The following is a 19,096-nucleotide window of genomic DNA, read 5'->3' as shown; positions in this document are numbered from 1 at the left end:
GTATCTGTTCTATCAACGTGTAAGACCACGATCCTTAACCTTGTCTATGCCTCGGGACAACGTGGGGGCTTTTAAAAATAATGCACGTGTCCGGGCTCTACCCCCGACCCGCTGTGTCAGAATCTCCGGGGGTTAGGCCTTGGGCATCATCTTAAAAATCTCCAGAGGCCAACAAGTCAATGTGAAGCTCAGGACGGGACGACTGGTGAGCAAGGCCCGGGCGGGCAGACGCCGCTCTAGGGGAGGCCAGCCTCGCGGAGGCAGAGTGGCGAGGACACAGGGCTGAGGCGACAGCAGCAGATCGGAGGCCACCCAGGTCCCTTCCCACCACGGCTTTGCTTGCTCAGCTCTTCTTCCAGTTCTGGGCAATGCTTCAGCCTCCCTCCAATAATTCCCCATTTCTGCTGAAGCCAGCCGGAGGAGGCTTCCCTGGCAACCCAACCAACTTCTACGAAGGCAACAAGCTCTTTAGTCTAACTCGGTCTTATTTATGCAATCGTCTTTTGACCAATAGGGAACTTCAAAGCAAGACAGTTGGGGGAACCCGGGACAGTCTCTACCACCGAGACTCCCAAATACGCTCCCTGATGTTCCCTGGCCCCACACCCTCTCCTCACTTGTAAGACAAACCTCTCCCGCAGCTCAAGTTCTGGGCACCCGTGAATCCAGGGTCCTTTTCATTTGGTGGACACATTATAGGAGCGACGCTGGAGGCATAAATATTCTAAGACACGGCCATCTCCGAGGAGCTGAGTATATGATGCCTTTGTGTCAACGGAGGACGGTTACCCTCTGGGGGCATATTTCGAGAACTCTTTTCCTTTCCTCCTTTCTTTAGTTCATGTCACCAGCTCATTCGCACCAGCTTCTCCTTTCTCACTCCCTCAACTTCACAAGTTTGACAAAATATTATTGGTGTCGCCAGCAGGTCAAAACTTTTAAATTTTTTTTGATGTTTATTATTTTTGAGAGAAAGAGACAGAAAGTGAGCAGGGGAGGGGCAGAGAGGGAGGGAGACACAGAATCCGAAGCAGGCTCCAGGCTCCGAGCTGTCCGCATAGAGCCCGAGGCGGGGCTCGAACCCACGAACTGTGAGATCATGACCTGAGACGAAGTCTATGGCTTAACCGACTGAGCCACCCAGGTATCCCATACACTTTTAAAGAGCACTTTCAAAACAGTAACTCTCCCTGACCCCAACCATCACCCCAAATTAAATTTTTAACTTTTATCTCTGATAATTTTTCACACACACACACACACACACACACACACACACACACACACACTGCCTGAGGCAGCATTTAATTTTCCTGCACAGTCTCAACAGCAGTGTCACTATTCCGACATTTCTAGGATAGAGACAGACAGAGGTCAGTCCGTACTCTTCTCTCAGGGGTGGACCATTGTGAAATTCAGTACACGATGAGGGATTTATATCTTCCTTAACATCTGGTGCCCAGGAATCAAAGACAGGATACCCATCTAGAACAACTAGTCCGGGGTTAACACTCCACACCAGTGCCCCGTGATATAAATGTATGTCTCCACTGCTCTGTGATCTACATTATGCCCACACCCTTCCAGAGTGGAATTAGGTTTGGAAAGCACCCGACGTCACCTGACAACGTCCAGAAGTAGAAAGCCTAGAGCAAGAAGCACTATTTTTAAATGAGGAAATAGGACCATTTAACAGTGTACAATGGGAAACACAACCTCATCGGTTCTAGTTTACTGATGTTAAAAGCACAGTGATGTTTAACACACCCAACCTTTCTCTGCAATATTTTCCCTTTCTGCCCTCAAAAAACAAGGTAAGCATTTATTTTTAAAATTTTTGTTAATGTTTAGTTTTGAGAGAGAGACACAGAGAGCAAGCAGGGGAGGGGCAGAGAGAGAGACACAGAATTGGAAGCAGGCTCCAGGCTCCCAGCACAGAGCCCGACGTGGGGCTCGAACTCACGAACCGTGAGATCATGACCTGAGCCGAAGTCGGACGCTTAACTGAGTCACCCAGGCACCCCCAGAAGTGTTTCTTTAAAACCACGACTCCTTTAGCCAACGATCAACTTGATAAATTTTTTTCTCTCAAGACCTAGGTAACAAATGGGACGATCACAGAAATAATTCACCAAGAAATGGAATTACCAAATTAATTTACTGAAAGCTTTGTTTCATGAACCTAAAATACCATCGATTTTTATATCATTACTTTACGCTGTTAAAAAAGAAAAACAGAATGGCTACCCTGCAAATTATTGAGATGTCATTAACTGTGATTTCAGAGGTATTAAAATGTAAAAATGTGGTTGCCTTAGAGCTTGTGAAATACAGTAAATACATGCTTATTGGACATCCATTTGTTTTAGAAGTCATCATCTAGGTTCTGTTTTATTCTTAAATGTCTTTTTTTGTTTGACAGTGCTGCTTCCTATTCCTTTTAGGTAGAGAGAATTTAGTCATTAAAGTGAATTTCAATAGACTTAAATGGCAGGTCTGTTTTTTCCCCCCTATTTAATGGTGAAAGTGAGTAGTATTTCAAAAGCCTGGCCCACGGTTTAAGCAGGGTAGTTGTATTATTGTCATCTCTAATCCCCGCTGACCTTGTTTACCCATCTAAACATTGCCCTGATCCTGGGTGGCTCAGTCGGTTAAGCGGCCGACTTCAGCTCAGGTCATGATCTCGCGGTCTGTGGGTTCGAGCCCCGCGTCGGGCTCTGCGCGGACAGCTCGGAGCCTGGAGCCTGCTTCCAATCCTGTGTCTCCCTCTGTTTCTGCCCCTGACCTGCTCACGCTCTGTCTCTCGCTCTTTCTCAAGAATAAATTTAAAAATATTTTTTAAAAAAATGAAACACTGCCCTGATGCTATCTGATAAAACCGTCATCTCTCTAACACTCACTATGTACCTGGTACTGAGCCAAGCACTCTACATGGATTGTTTCATTCAGTCCTTAGAACAAGCCTTCAGATGCCCATTTAACAGACGAGAAAGTTGAGGCTTAGAGAGGGAACGTGACTTTTCCGAGGTGCCAGAAGCAGTAAGCGCTGGAGTCAGAGCTGAGACACGTGCTGGTAGGTAAGCAGCATTTGCTCCCCAGGACGTACTGCAAGAAACCTCCCAAGAGTCCACACTTCAGATTACACGCTGAAAGAGGGAAGGGAGGACCACCGGGCACCGTCCCTCGGCCCGGGATGGCTGCAGACTGGGAATGTGATGTGGCCTCTGGAGGCCGACCGCTAACGGCTTTTTCCGTGGCCGGAGGGAGCTGTTGGAGAAACAGGACCCCAGGGCGGTGACTGGAATTCTGCAGAAGCACAAGGGAAGGGTGACAAAAAACGCCTGTGACGTGAACGCGCAGCAACGGTCTCAAACATCCCTTTGAGAAGGGTCTTGATGCTTCACAGAGGAGCACAGAATCAAAGTGTTCGAGCTGGAGAGGACTTAAAAGGTTATCTAGACCAGCAAGCTCAGCATCTCCTGAGATCGATAAGAAATGCAGATGCTCAGGCCCCAGCCCAGACCTTCGGAATCATACTTTGTGCCCTCGGGGGGTGAAGGCACAACCCGGGTTTGAGCAAACCCTCCAGGAGATTCTCATGCCTGCTAAAGTTCCGGAACCACTGACCAGCCCTGACCAGTCCAACGTCCTTATCTGACAAGGACTGTGATGCCCTCGGTCCGGCCACATGGACACAGCAAAGCGAACGAACAGAACCGCAGCCCTCAGGGTCTTAGTCTAGAACCTCAACCGTTTCAGGGGTTGGTTCTCCGCTCACAGTGGTATCGATTTTCGAAGAACTTGGATGTGCTAAAATATCGTGAAACGAACTATAGTTCCTCTCATGGAACCTGGATATCGGAGGCAGAGGATGTCTGGCGTCACAGGGCGTAAGTTCACAACAGGTCGGGCGAAGACCAAGGAGTTATAGCACCCAGCTCTCGAATGCCGGAGACTAGTCAGCCCCGCACACCCTGATAGAAATTAACGGAGACACATTTTCAAAAAGAAGAACAGATCACAGATAAGGCTTTAAGCCAGAGGACGGCCTCAGTCATCAAGCTGTGGTTCACAGAAGTCTCATAAAATGTAATGTTTTCATCTAATTAACAAACCCATTTGTACTCTCCCAGTCCAATCGGACGTTATTAGATCATCCCGATTCAAAGCAGGTGAAACCCCAGGCGCACACACAGATGGCGAAGGGCCCATTTCGAGTTTAGCTGGTCCTGGATCCCCCTGGAAATAACTCCATGAGCATCGTTCACCTTTTTTGAGTTTGTCTGAAGCTGGGCTCCACAGTTACCAACAAGATGAAAAGGGCGGGGGTGGGGGGGGGGCAGTGAACAGAATAGCAAGTTCCTGGCTCCTCCTTACTTTACCCAGTAGGTCAGTCTCCTGGATTTTGTTCTGGAACAGTGTATCCTCATGTCTGGAAGGGGAGACCGAGGCAGGTGGGAAGGAGGTACAGGGAACACGACCGCCACGGTGACCCTGTTGTCCGCATGACCACCGAACTTCCCGGCCACTGAGGCCTCGGAGAAAGGTCCCTGGGTTTGGGCTGCTCCCCAGAGCGCATGCACATGGCCGGAAGGGCAGTGGTTCCCCCCCCCCCCCCCAGGGCCTGGCCGGGGCCGCCGACGGGGGCCTGGTCCACCCGTGTGGTCAGACCCTCCCTGAGCTCCAAAGGAACTGCCCACCTCTCACCTCGGAATCGGAACATCCTCTCCTTGGCCTTTTCACCCTCCCCCGAAAGTACGGGGTCATCTCAGCATAATTCACGTGAGATACAGAAAATGCTCATGGAGGCAGCGGGGGGGCCCATTCCCCCCAGAATGCGTGTCTGAACCCCTCTGACCTACTTCAGGACCCCACTATACCTCGGAGCCGTACTGAAAACGCTCTCTCTCCCCTTTCTCTCGCTGTCCAGTCCCAGTCTCCCCAACACCCCCCCCTTCTCCCCCCCCCCCCCCCCCCCCCCCGTTCACCACCGCCCTCTGCTCCCCGTGCCACACGCGGCTGGCCTGGGTATCTTTCCAAAAAGAAAGATTCTTTCTCCCCCCTGCTTCCTCCATCTTCGGAGCCTGGCAGGTAGCCTCCTGGTTTTGTAGGCCGCGCACCTTGTTCCCACCCGTCCTGCAGGCCAGCCACGCGGGAACCCAGTACCCCGCAGCCTTCCATCCCTCCCCGAACACCCCGCTCAGCAAGCGGGGCTCCTTCTCGTTTCGAATAACCCCTCTCAAACACCGTGTCCTGCGGATAGAGCCGGCCTGAACCTGCGGCCAGGAGTGCACATCCCTCCTCCCGGGCCCCCACCCGTTTCAGCACACGGCACCGCCTTCGGTTTATTCCGCGGGGTACCAGCAGCGCCCGAGATGCAGCCACGGCCACGAGAAGACACCCCACGAACTCCGCTGAGCCACACAAGTAACGAGACCATTTGCGCGCAATCATCTCTCCTCCAGCCTCTCAAAAGGCTCCTTCACTCAGGGCGCCCGGGTGGCTCAGTCGGTCTAAGCGTCTGACTCCGGCTCAGGTCATGATCTCACGGTCTGTGGGTTCGAGCCCCGCGTCGGGCTCTGGGCTGACAGCTCGGAGCCTGGAGCCCGATTCTGTGTCTCCTTCTCTCTGCCCCTCCCCCCTCCCCCCACTCTCTCAAAAAATAAACATTAAAAGAATTTTTTTTTTTTTAAATGGATTCTTGGGTCCTGCACTTGACAGACCCTTGAACTGGAATCCATATGGGGGTTGAGGGCATTTGTAGCAAACAATACAGGTAATTCTTCTGCTGATTTGACTCAGGTGATACTTTGTCCCCCTACTAAAATGTCAGTTCCTTTGGAAAGAGAATGGCCTAGTAAACTTTATTAACTGCTTCTACTATAATGTTAATTTTAGCTAAAATTCCTTCCTGAAAGATTTAAGTAGAAAGGGGGCAGGGCACCTGGGTGGCTCAGTCAGTTAAGTGTCTGATTTCTCAGGTCATGATCCCAGCGTTCCAGGGTTCGAGCCCCATGTCAGGCTCTGTGCTGACAGCTCAGAGCCTGGAGTCTGCTTCGGATTCTGTGTCTCACTGTCCTTCTCTGACCCTTCCCCACTTGCTCTCTCTCTCTCTCTCTCTCTCTCTCTCTCTCAAAAGTAAACAAACATTAAAAACATTTTTTTTTTTAATTTTGAAGAAAGGGTGGGGGAAGAACAGTCATGGAATACATCCAATTTTGATTTGAAATATTCTCTGGATAGGAGGACATTTTACATCCAATCCCCCTCTAATCAAAATGCTTATCTGCCAAAGTGGCTTATACTGCATAAGAATAAAGTCAAGGCGAAGGAACTTTTAACAATGGCCACTTTAAAAAGAAATTATAGGGGCGCCTGGGTGGCTCAGTTGGTTAAGCGTCCAACTCTTGGTTTCGGCTCAGGTCACGATCTCATGGTTCATGGGCTCAAGCCCCACGTCGGGCTCTGGGCTGACGGCACGGAGTCTGCTTGGGATTCTGTCTCCCTCTCTCTCTGCCCCTCCCCTGCGCTCGCTCTCTCTCTCTCTCTCTCTCTCTCTCAAAATTAAACAAACATAAAAAAAAAAAAAGAAATTATAATACCTGTAGTTCTTTTTTTGAAAAAGGATATTTTTATTGGAAAACTCAGTATTGCAAGGTGCTTATAAACTCTTGCCTTTTTACTCAAAAGGAAAGAATTTATTTGGGCTAAAATTTCAGAAAACACTTAAGTGGAGCCACAGTAGGTAGGGTCTGGTCGTAATGCTGGCTTTTAGAAGTGCTGTAACTCAGACATCTTGAGCCTGGTTTATTTGGCCCTTCCCTATGCACAGCACAGCTCCATGGCAAAAATCGTTTTGTTTCAATATGCCTATCAGTGTATCCTTAAAGAAGCACACAGAACTCTGTTACACAATGAAACAAATATTCTTTAGGTTCCTAGGAAGTGCGTTTATTTTTCCCATTTTAAGGGTTCGCCACATCATACTCTTACACACACACGTGCCCACTCCGGCCATCTCCATCTCAGAAAAGAGCCCTGTCGGCTGTTGAAGTTGCAAATTGAGAAGTCCGCCTGACTCCTCTTTTTCCCATTCCCCAAACCCAACTCAGCAGCGAGGTCCTTCAGTCAACATGCACAAGCCATCCTCAGTCTGACCCTCCTCGTCTCTACCACCGGGGCCGTGTACGCGCGTGCCCCAACCGCCAGATAAAATACAAGACACCCAGTTACGTTGGAATTTCACGGGCACAGTGAGTCAGTTTTGGTATAAGTAGATCCCAAATATGGCATGGGACATACTTATGCTAAAAAAGGATTCATTGCTAACCTTTCGGTTTAATCTGGCATCCTGTACTTTTATTTGTTAAATCTGCCAACCTGTCTGCTTTCCCTACACAGTCCAATCTTTTATTTATTTTTTTAATCTTTATTCTTGAGAGAGGTCAGACAGGGTGTGAGCAGGGGAGGAGCAGAGAGAGAGGAAGTCACAGAATCCGAAGCAGGGTCCAGGCTCCGAGCTGTCAGCACAGAGCCCGACGCGGGGCTCAAACTCACGAACTGTGAGATCACGACCTGAGCTGAAGTCGGACACTCACCCGACTGAGCCACCCAGGCGCCCCTCAATCTTTTATCTATTGACTAAAATCCTCCCACAGCTTTCTTCAGAATTTAGAATTAAAGCTAAATTCTTTACCAAAGCCTTGAGGGTCCTTGATCAGAGAAAGTGGGATAGGTTGGAGAGGCAAGCAGAGAGCTCTCTGCTCTCTGCAGGGCTCTCTGCTTGCCTCTCCAACCCTTTGGCTTCAGCCAGAGGAGATGTCCTTCTTCCCTGCAGACACTCAAGCTCATCCCCACCTCAGGGCCTTTGCACTTGCCCTCCCTTCTCACCTCCTCTCCCTCTCCTTGTCTTCCACATCATTCAGATCACAGCTCAAAGACAGACCCCCTCCCCAGCCAATCTGGCTAAAGTAGGCACCCCACCCAACATGCCCTGTCACGTTACTCAGTCTTACCTTCCTCAGGGCCCTTCATCCTGCCTGAAAGCACTCAGTATATTGCCTTTTTTGTCCCGACTAGCAATGCACACGCCATTAGAGCAGAGCCCTGTGTCTTCTGCTCACGGTCTCCAGAGCACCTAGACCTGAACCTGGCATTCAACGGCCTCCCTTTATGTACCTGCTGATGACAAGGTCAATGAGTTTCCCATCTGTAAAATGAAATCCCCCTTCACGTCCGCAGGTTCAGCTTCTGCAGGAGTATGAGAACATCCCTATGCAACCTTTCCTGCACCAAACGCAGACTTTTTCCCCCGTCAGGCAGCGACTACACATTTTCACCTTTTGCATGACAGTGCTGCCCGCTTCTCCAAGGTCAGAGGCATCAGGAGTGGTGTCTCAGCACGAGGCGACAGTGGGTGCGGTGACTGGAGTGTTTCGCTGCGTTTTAGAACCTGTAATTTAAAAATTTAGTAAAAAGCCAAAAGGCCAAAGTGTTGATATGAACGCTATAAAGAGCAGAAATGTCAGAAGCCTAATCCAACTGCAAGAAGATGAAAATCACAAGATAGGCTGACAGCCAGGACCCTGAAGCCTTAAGAAACACTTCTTTTTGATGTCAGCTGGTAGCCTTGTTGTGAATAAAGTGCATAAAATTAGAGACCGAGGATAAAATGCTGAATATATATTGAAAATTAGGTCTAATCTGGAAAGTACAATTAGAAACGGTACAAGTTGTTTAGCTGTCTGCGAATGGAAACCCTTATCACATATGAGCCTATTTTTGGCTTTCGGGCTCAGAAGAGGAAGAAGGGGCTGGCCGCCTGTGGACCATCGGTGGCACAGCCCTAAAGCAACATGTCCAGGTCCTTCCACAGCAGATGGCAATCCCTCTCGTTCTTTTATACCCCTCCTTAGTCCTGGGAAATCGTGAAGTTTCTGAAGAAGACAAGCCCCAAGTGTTAGTTTCAACTCTTGCAAGCTGCTAGGAGAGTAAAATATTTTCAGTGGTCGCCCAGGCTCTTTTGTGCTGTTCAGATAGAGGATTGGGAGGCAGGACAGGAAACCACAGGGCACAGGAGAAAGGGAAGTGCCGAAGTCATGGTATTGGGTGTGGGAGTCCATAAGCGGACTCCAGCAAGAAGCAAGAGGGGAGATAAAGCACACATGTTAAGTAGAAGCAAATCGTTGAGGAAGTCACACGAATGTTCCCCATTTCAAGATTCTAAATTCTCAGTTTCTTTAACCATCCTACAGAGGCAGTTGTGAAAAATACAGGCTCATAATTTAAGAAAAGCACGGAGGGGCGCCCGGGTGGCTCAGTCGGTTAAGCGCCCAACGCTTCGTTTCTGCTGAAGGTCATGATCTCACGGTTCCTGAGTTTGCGCCCCGCGTCCAGCTCTGAGCTGACAGTGTGGAGCCCACTTGGGATTCTCTCTCCCTCTCTTTGCCTCTCCCCTGCTCGCACTGTCATGGTCTTTCTCAAATAAAATAGAGAAGAGAGGAGAAGAGAGGAGAAGAGGAGGAGAAGAGGAGGAGAAGAGGAGGAGAAGAGGAGGAGAAGAGGAGGAGAAGAGGAGGAGAAGAGGAGGAGAAGAGGAGGAGAAGAGGAGGAGAAGAGGAGGAGAAGAGGAGGAGAAGAGGAGGAGAAGAGGAGGAGAAGAGAAGAAGAAAAGAGCAGAAGAAGAAAAGAAGAAGAAAAGCAAAGCATGGAAATGTACCAAGCCAAGTTCTGACATTGGGACCGTGTGGCACACTTCCATGAAAGCCTCACTTACGTGGATGTCAGGGGAAAGAGGATAAGCAAGATACTCTCTGCCCTCAGGAATTCAGAGAACAGCAGGAGAAACAGGTAAATCAGTGTTAATACTGGTAAGACACGACAGGTACAACATAGGTATGTTCAACACGCTTCGGGGCCACAGAGCCAAGAAGTGTCAGGGTTGGCTTCACCTATGCACAAGGTATTAACCTCAGTTATTGCTTAATTGGACTTTACCATATGATATTGTCTTTAGTTTTTTCTTTTTTTCTTTTTTTTTTTTAATTTTAGAGACAGAGAGCATGGGGGTGGTGGGGCAAAGGGAGACAGAATCCCAAGCAGGTGCCACACTCAGCATGGAGCCCAACATGGGGCTCAATCCCATGACCCTGGGATCATGACCTGAGCTGAAATTAAGAGTCAGATGCTCCTACTAGGTATTTATCCAAAGGATACAGGTGTTCTGTTCCAAAGGGGCACATGCACCCCAATGTGTACAGCAGCACTATCAATAGCCATGAGAATGGAAAGAGCCCAAATTTCCATCGACGGATAAGTGGATAAAGAAGATATTGTGTATACCCACGCACACTGGAATATTACTCAGCAATCAAAGAGAATGAAGTCTTGCCATTTGCAACAAGGTGGATGGAAACTAGTCAGTCAGAGAAAGACAAGTATACTAGAACGTCACTCATAAGAGAAATTTAAGATACAAAACAGACGAACAGAAGGGAAGGGAAGCAAAAGTAAGACAAAAGCAGGGAGGGGGACAAAACATCAGAGACTCTTAAATACAGGGACCAAACTGAGGGTTGCTGGAAGGGTTGTGGGTGGGGGGATGGGCTAAATGGGCAAGGGGCATTAGGGAGGACATTTGCTGGGATGAGCACTGGGTGTTATACACCGGGGATGAATCCCTGGATTCTACTCCTGAAATCATCATTGCACTAGGTGCTAATCTGGATGTAAATTTAAAAATAAATATAATATTAAAAAAGTCAGATGCTCAACTGACTGAGCCACCCAGGCGCCCCTTGTTTGCTTTTCTCATTGAAGCAAAAAGTGGTGTGGAGACAGATGGTGAAAAAAAAAAAAAAATGGGGCGCCCAGGTGGCTCAGTCGGTTAAACGTCTGACTTCGGCTCAGGTCACGATCTCGCGTTCCGTGAGTTCGAGCCCCGCGTCGGGCTCTGTGCTGACAGCTCAGAGCCTGGAGCCCGTTTCAGATTCTGTGTCTCCCTCTCTCTCTGCCCCTCCCCTGTTCATGCTCTGTCTCTCTCTGTCTCAAAAATAAATAAACGTTAAAAAAAAAATTAAAAAAAAAAAAAACACCACGAGAAATTTTCCTTATCCACCAAAACCAGTACGTATATACAATGAAACACACAAATCTTAAAGGCTGTAGGAGATCGATTTTGATATATGTCCACAGCCACATACCCACCTTCCAAAAACAAGATACAAAACGTCCTTATCACCTCAGACCGTCCCCTTGTGTCCCTTTCTAAGTCACACCTTCCCTCTGATCACCGTTCTTGAACTTTATGCAAATGAAGTCACTCAATCTGGATTTCTTTCTGATGTATTTCCCTTAATACGTTGTGAGATTCAACCAGGTCTTGCCTATATCGGTATACCCGCCACCCTTTTTTTTTGGTCTGAGTAGTGTCCCATTTTATGAATCTACCACCCAGATTTATTGAACCACTCTTCTGATAACAGGTATTCGAGGCATTTCCAGGGTTTGGGGTTTTTTTTATATATATTATGAAACAAGTGCTACCTACATACTTGCACAGGTCATTTTGTGGACACATGTTCTCACTCCTCATCAGTGAACACCTAGGAGTAGAAGTACTGGGTTGTGAGGCACACGTGTGTTGAATTTTACAAGAAAAAAGTCAAAGGGTGTCCTGGGGTAGCTGTCCCGTTTTGTACTGCGGTCTCCCCGCATCCTAGCCAGCATTTTGGTATTGTCAGTCTTTTTTTTTTTTTTTTTTTAACTTAAATAAAATTAAAAAAAAATTGTTTTATTTTTGAAAGAGAGAGACAGCATGAGCGGGGGAGGGGCAGAGAGAGAGGGAGACCCAGAGTCCGAAGCGGGCTCCAGGCTCCGAGCTGTCAGCACAGAGCCCGACGCGGGGCTCGAACTCACGAACCGCGAGCCGCAGTCGGACGCTCAACCGACTGAGCCACCCAGGCGCCCCTACCGGTCTTTTTTTTTTTTTTTTTAACCGTGGCTCACCACACTATGGATGCTGCATGGGGTTATTGCTTTCGCCACGGCTCTGCTCTGCTCCTTCTCTCTCGGGCAGGAGGTTCACACCCCGGCTCAGCTGGAGATTGAATGGGGTTCCTTTCATTCTTTTCTTTTTCCACAAAGCACTTTCACGGACCCTTTCAAAACCAGTCCTGACAAGGAATTCTAACAGCTGAAGAGAAGAGCAGCTCCGAGATGGGGTAACGTGCCCGAGTTCACCGGGTGGAGAGCCCCACCCCCGGCCCTCTGACGAGACAGATTCCCATTTCTGAGCATCCCAGTCAACCTGCTGCCTGTCAAGGGAGAAAAAGAAACCCCAGCGAATGAGGGGTTCTGATGGAACCGTGCTACACCACGGTTTCCCAGACACAGTCCTTCGTCACTCATGGGCCACTGTGACAGCAGTCAAGAGCAGCGGGCAACCCGCAGGACGGCGGGGAGCGTGTCCCGGGGAAAGGGGAGCGAGCCCCTGGCTCGTGGGAGACCCCCCCCAACGCCTGAATCTGAAGTCCCCGAGTCACAGAAGCTCTGTGGAGCCCACACACCTAAAAACACAGCCAAGATAACGCTGTTGTGGTGAATGAGGCTGGCCCAGCAGGTGCTCTGTCCCCGTCCCACTCCAGAGGCTTCTAAGTGTGTCGGAGAGACGGCAGGACAAGCACTCTGACCCCGCAAACTGTCCACTGTCCTCACGGGTGCCCGCTCTAGTTGCTTTCCTTGAAGGGGGAGGAGAGGCAGCTCCCCCGGGCCTGTCTCCACCCGCCAGCACACTTGACATTCGGCTGGAACGTGACCGGAGGGTAATGGCAACACCTTAACTCGCTGATCTGATCGGAACATTTGCTTACAACGGCCCGAAGATTCCACGATGGCTACAGCTGGTGAAATGGGTCTCAACCTGACACACAAGCAGAATCTCAAGGAGACCCCTAAGAAGTACTGACCCTGGGTCCCCCGCTAGTCCCGCTTACTTGATCGGGGTGCAGCCTGGCATGGGAAGGCTTACGTGCTCTCCAGTGATTCCCATGAGAAGTCAGCGTTGAGTACGATTACAAAAACCCTACGCTGCAACCTTACCTGCTTTTTTTTTTTTAATTTTTTTTTTTTAAGTTTATTTATTTTTGAGACAGAGACAGACAGAGCATGAACGGGGGAGGGGCAGAGAGAGAGGGAGACACAGAATCGGAAGCAGGCTCCAGGCTCTGAGCCATCAGCCCAGAGCCCGACGCAGGGCTCGAACTCATGGACCGCGAGATCGTGACCTGAGCCGAAGTCGGACGCTTAACCGACTGAGCCACCCAGGCGCCCCAACCTTACCTGCTTTTGAAAAAGAAATGGCACCATCCAGTCTTGTTAGGAACCTCATCAAATACCGGGCTCCATGTCAGAAGTGAAATCATAGCGATGGAAATGCCATGGATGGTTCAACTCCAGGGGCCCCGCTGGTTGACTACAACCGTCACAGTTCCAAGGAGCATCGGGATTCCATGCCCTTATTCAGGAGTGGGGACTGGGATGTATCCACTGCCAACCTAACCCCACTCCTGAACTCAAACGAAAAACAATGCTCAGGAGAAAAATTCAAGCTCTAAGGGATAAACAGAGCCCCTAATGGCAACATACCCGCAGTGGAACTGGCTTTCATAGCATACTTTTGCTTCTGTGAACTTTATTTTCGTTCCATAAACCTGAGAGCCGAGGTGCCTGGGTGGCTTAGTCGGTTAAGCGTCCGACTTTTGGTTTAGACTCAGGTCATGATCTCACGGCTCACGGGATCAAGACCCACTCTGGGCTCCGTGCTAAGGGTGCTCTTCGCACGGAGCCTGCTTGGGCTTCTCTGTCCCTCGCTCACTCATGCTCTCTTTCTCAAAATAAATAACTAAACTTAAAACCAAACAAAAACAAACCTGATAGCCAAAAATAGAAAGTTATTAAAGTTCTGAATTTGGTTATACTATAGCCATAAAGAAAACGGTAGTATTTACAAAGTATTAGCTTTGGGGTGTATTTTATGAAAAACAGAACTCACTTCTACTTTTCTCAGATTTATCTATTGTAAAACTGTGGCTGTCATTTTCCTTTATTTCAAGACTCATGCCAGCTCATTGTTTATAATCAACTCTCAGAGAACAAGTATTTTTATGAGTGATAAAACAATGTCACTTCATGTTTAAAGCCTCAAGATGTATATAAAGTTATCATAAAACCTTCTAAATTCTACATAAACAAATAGGCTAATCATAAATAGACAGAAGTCACTTTCAAATGGGAGGGTCTCCTTAAACCACAGTGGACTCATATTCAACTATCACCACGGAAATTAAAAGAAGCTTCCCAAGAAATAATCTCCTGCTCTTAAAACTTACAACAGCAGAAGATTCCCAACCTGTCCATTTCCTGAAACACTGGCCGTCAAAACCGGAAGTAGTTCAGCTCATCATTGTCCCCTTAAGTTTACTTCATCATCGTCAAATTTGTCCCACAAGCCTTGTATACAGAAGCCTTGTGATTCTCAGTGTTCCCCACTAGCTCACTTGGTTCTTTTGAAGACTTGAAAGAAATACCTCAAGGTAGGGCTCTCCTCTCCTGTTTGCTCTAATGCGAAGGCCCTTCCCCTTCATATCAATACAAGACATTTTTTAATTTATTTTATTTTATTTTATTTTTTTAAATTTATTTATCTTTGAGACAGAGAGAGACAGAGCATGAGCAGGGAGGGGCAGAGAGAGAGGGAGACACAGAATCTGAAACGGGCTCCAGGCTCTGAGCTGTCAGCCCAGAGCCCGATGCGGGGCTCGAACTCACGGACTGTAAGATCATGACCTGAGCCGAAGTTGGTCGCTTAACCGACCGAGCCACCCAGGCGCCCCAAGACATTTTTTTAAATGCATCTGATATATGATCACTGACTCCCGTCTGGCTCCTGTCGGGTGTCTGTCTAGTAACGAATCCGTCACTGCCCTGGATAGGCCATTAACCCAAATCAAGGTGCCAATGCCTGTTTTGGCTTCAGCTCCTCTCATCTGTTTGGTTGAGCCCCAGGAACCAGATAAGGACTTATACAAGCTATTCAGTGGGTGCTCTCTCCTAGCTGCCTCCAGCTCAGGTTCGGGATGAAGCAGTGGTTTTGTGGCCCGAAGGTTCTCGCAGGCCCAGCAACGACTCCAAACTGTCCATTGACGGAGTTTATTTTGGAATTGGCATGAAAAGTATTGACCCAAGACTCCCGCGGCAACACTTGCATCCCTACGGAAAGCAAGCGTGACCCAGCACCTCTGCCCGACTCCAAGACTGCAGTGACCACGTTTGGGGACTATTCGTCCAGGGAGATCACCAGAGGTGGTTCTGGTCAGGCCACAAAGTATACCAAGGGATCCTGCAGGAGCCCAAGAATGGGCACAAGGGCTGGCGGTGAAAGGAGACGGCTCCTTTTCTGTTAAAGTCAACGTCACAACACTCCCACTTGCTCTGACTTCGTCTAGACGGATTTGGGGTTTTACTCAAAGAATCACCTGACAACGCCAGTAATGAAAGAGAGTACGGGGATTCTGATACACCATCCTTCGTAAACGAAAAGTTGAAGTCTTACCTATTGCTCTTTTAATGTCTTTTCAGAGAGCCATCATTCAGAAATGGAAAAGGCCATTTATAAACCATACGGGAGACATTCGGTCACGGACTGTCCGAGTGCTGAGCAAAGACACTGGCCGTAGAGCGGCCTCCCAGGGAACTCACTGGGGGACACTGCCTCCCAGGGAATAAAGTGGTTCCACCCAGGCACAACTTTTCGAACCTCAAGGCTCTGTAACAGCATTTTAAGGTCAAGCGTTAGCGAGTATTCCATACTGAAGAGTTCCTGCTTTATGGGAAGAAAAATGCAAGCTACATAAGTAATTAGCAAAAGAAAAATGGGAGATACATACTGAAGAAAAGGCTTAATCCAATCACGAGTCAGTCTTCACTATAAAACAAATTATTTGCTCTGCTTTAGCGGAAGAGGAAAATTATTCTTTCCCAGCAAAGGGTGACAACTGTAATAGATTAAACTCAGTTATCAGCTGAAGTTAATGCTGATAAATTCAACTGGCTTAATCCTGATCATGCTTTAAACTCCTGACGTGATGTTTAAAGTTTCAGTACAATTTCAGCGAATTTATTCACTCTTCACCTTTTCAAGCTCTGACCATGGTAAAAAAAAAAAAAAAAAAAAAAAAAAAAAAAAAAAAAAAATCACACCAAATTGGCAAAATTGGGGGCGTTCTCTTGCTCTGACCGGTTTTTAGCGTCTGGGATTCTGTCTTCTGCAAGACAGAGCGGTTAGACATCAGATTCACCGAACGGCGGAGCTGAGCTTGACCCAGGTTCAAGTTCCAGCGCCCACCCCCCCCGCCCCCCCACAGAGCTATGTGACACTGTGGTTAGTCTGCACAAATGGGATGGTAACTGTACCAATTTCAAAAGGCTCTTGTGAAGATGAAATGAATAAAAACTTAGTGAGTGTTAATGACGCACCGTGCGTGCTCAAAAAAACATTCGCTGCGTCATTTTAATTATCAGTCTCTCAGGAGCGACCACATCCCTGGGTTTCCATGTAAGTAAGCGTATAAAGTCAACCTCATAAACTAAAGTCAAGGACATCACCTTCCACATAGTATAGTCGTGACTTTTTTTTTTTTTTTAATAAAAATAAGCTTTCAAGGTTAAATACAGGCATACCTCATTTTATTGTACTTGGCTTTTTCCAACTGCATTTGCTGATTTCATGTCTCTGTCACATTTATTATCATTATATTGTTACAGTGACCTGTGATCAGGGGTTATGACTCACTGAGAACTCAGATGATGGTTAACATTTTTTAGCAGTAAGGTATTTTTTCATTAAGCTATGTACATTTTTTTAAAGACATAATCCTTTTGCACACTTAATAGACTACAGTATAATATAAACATAACTTTTATATGCACTGGAAAACCAACAAATTCATCCGACTTGCTTGACTGCAACATGAACTTTATTGCAGTGGTCTGGAACCGAACTTACCATGTCTCCAAGGTATGCCTGCAAAACACACACACCAGCCTGGGGGTCAGGCTGGCTCAGGTTCCATTTACTTAGTAGCTAAGGGAGCATTTATTATCTCTGAGCCTTGGCTTCCTTATCAATAACAGAAATATTAGCAACACACCTCGTAAAGAATTGGTGAGGGGCGCCTGGGTGGCTCAATCGGTTAAGCATCCGACTTTGGCTCAGGTCATGATCTCACGGTCTGTGAGTTCGAGCCCCGCGTCGGGCTCTGTGCTGACAGCTCAGAGCCCGGAGCCTGTTTCGGATTCTGTGTCTCCCTCTCTCTCTGACCCTCCCCCGTTCATGCTGTCTCTCCCTGTCTCAAAAATAAATAAATGTTAAAAAAAATTAAAAAAAAAAAGAATTGGTGACCTAACACAGGACACACATTCAATAAAATTGCTATTTCTATTGTATTTTCTGTGAAAGGTAAAGATTGCTGAAGACGGGAAGAAAAACGAGTGCTAACTGTGCTGGCATGATTATAAAACTCGGGCAGCTAAGAAAGAAGCTTGCTTCCCCTTCAGCACCACGGCTAATCACTCCCAGCTCCTTCTTCTCTTTGGTCCTGACACATTGGTCTTTTGTCTAAGAAGATTGAGAATCGGATTCCGTGTCTCATCATTAGCTAGCATTTAGTAAGACTGTCTGGGTTTGAGGACCAAGGGCCAGAAAGTCCTTTTAGCCCCCTGCAGAGGCGAAACAACGCATGGAAAACTTAAGTCATCCTGGTGTGGGTTTCTCCTTTGTCCATCGTTCATCCAAACATTCTTTCCCTCTTGGCAATACACTGTGCTTCTAAGCTTTCACAAACATTTCATAACGCAGTGCTGGCTCAAATCCAAGCATGCATCCAGACTCAGAGTACCATGGCCTTTGCAAAAATCTTTTCAGTAATTTCCATACAGTTGTACAGAATAAGCTCCCTGAAGACTGAGGGCCAAAAATGATTACTTTACCAAAAGAAAAGCAAATATTAAATATTTGTTAAGACTCTATTATGTTCTGAATAGATCCACATAAATTGGCACAGCTAAATTTCCAAAGACCTTCTATAATTAATCGCCACACAACAGATGGCCACGTGGAAATGACCAGAAGTCAAGTGCCTTGCCCATGATGATACCTCCAACAGTGAGAATTTATACCTGCAAATGTGGAGCCAGGTCACATGACCGGGACCTCCATCCACTGTCCCTACATGACATTACCCCTCACAAAGAGAATGACACAGAAGCACTGGCTCCAGTGATCACACGCTTGACTCTTGGGAGAGTCCGTGAGAAGCTAAGGTCACGTCCATTCTCTAGGTGGGGGAGCTGGGGCTCCCAGAGACCACCTCCCCACAAAGTAAACTTTGCAGTTAAGGGCACTTGCAGGATAGGACAGGACAAAATGCCCAGGTTACCCTCAGAATTTAAAGCTCAGCTTTCCAGAACTCCCCCCCACCAGCGTGAATAACACAGCCCTTTACAATCTTGGAGGATTCTCCTGGGGAGGACCTTTATTTAAGTAGCAGCCCTAAAGGAGAAAAACTATTTTGAGTATAGAAGACACAGCAAAGGTTCCCCCCCCATGCACCCTGCCGACAATATGAAGCTTTATGGAAATTGCATTATAAATTACACCTTGAAATCCTGCAAAGTTTAATTAATAAAACTGGAAACCGTTCAGTCTGGGAAACATCAAAAGCCACACACAACATATCATTGCAAACAGCTGCCTGGAATCTATAAAAAAGAGAAAACGGACTAGTGGGTGCCCAGGGCAAGCGGGGTTTGGGGGGGCTTGGGGGAAATGGAGAGGGACGGCTCATGGGTACAGGATCTCTTTTTGTTGTGAACAAAACGTTCTCAGGTTGACTGTAGTAATGGTTGCTCAATTCTGTGAACATACTAAAAACCACTGAATTGCAAACTTTAAATGGGTAAATGATATGGTATGTGAATTCTATCTCAGGAGGGCCACGCTGTAAAAAAAGGCCACATACAGGAGGATTCTATTTATATT

At 47.5% G+C, this 19,096-nt stretch overlaps 1 protein-coding gene across 2 annotated transcripts in view; it reads right to left on the bottom strand.

Moving 5' to 3' along the window:
* LYN (LYN proto-oncogene, Src family tyrosine kinase) overlaps window positions 1-19,096 on the bottom strand; it is a 122,558-nt gene that overhangs the window by 87,485 nt on the left and 15,977 nt on the right. The window lies entirely within an intron of this gene.

The sequence above is a fragment of the Panthera onca genome, chromosome F2 (assembly GCF_046562875.1).
Source record: "Panthera onca isolate mPanOnc1 chromosome F2, mPanOnc1 haplotype 2, whole genome shotgun sequence".
Classification (NCBI taxonomy): Eukaryota; Metazoa; Chordata; class Mammalia; order Carnivora; family Felidae; genus Panthera; species Panthera onca.
This window is presented reverse-complemented; position numbering and strand designations above follow the sequence as displayed.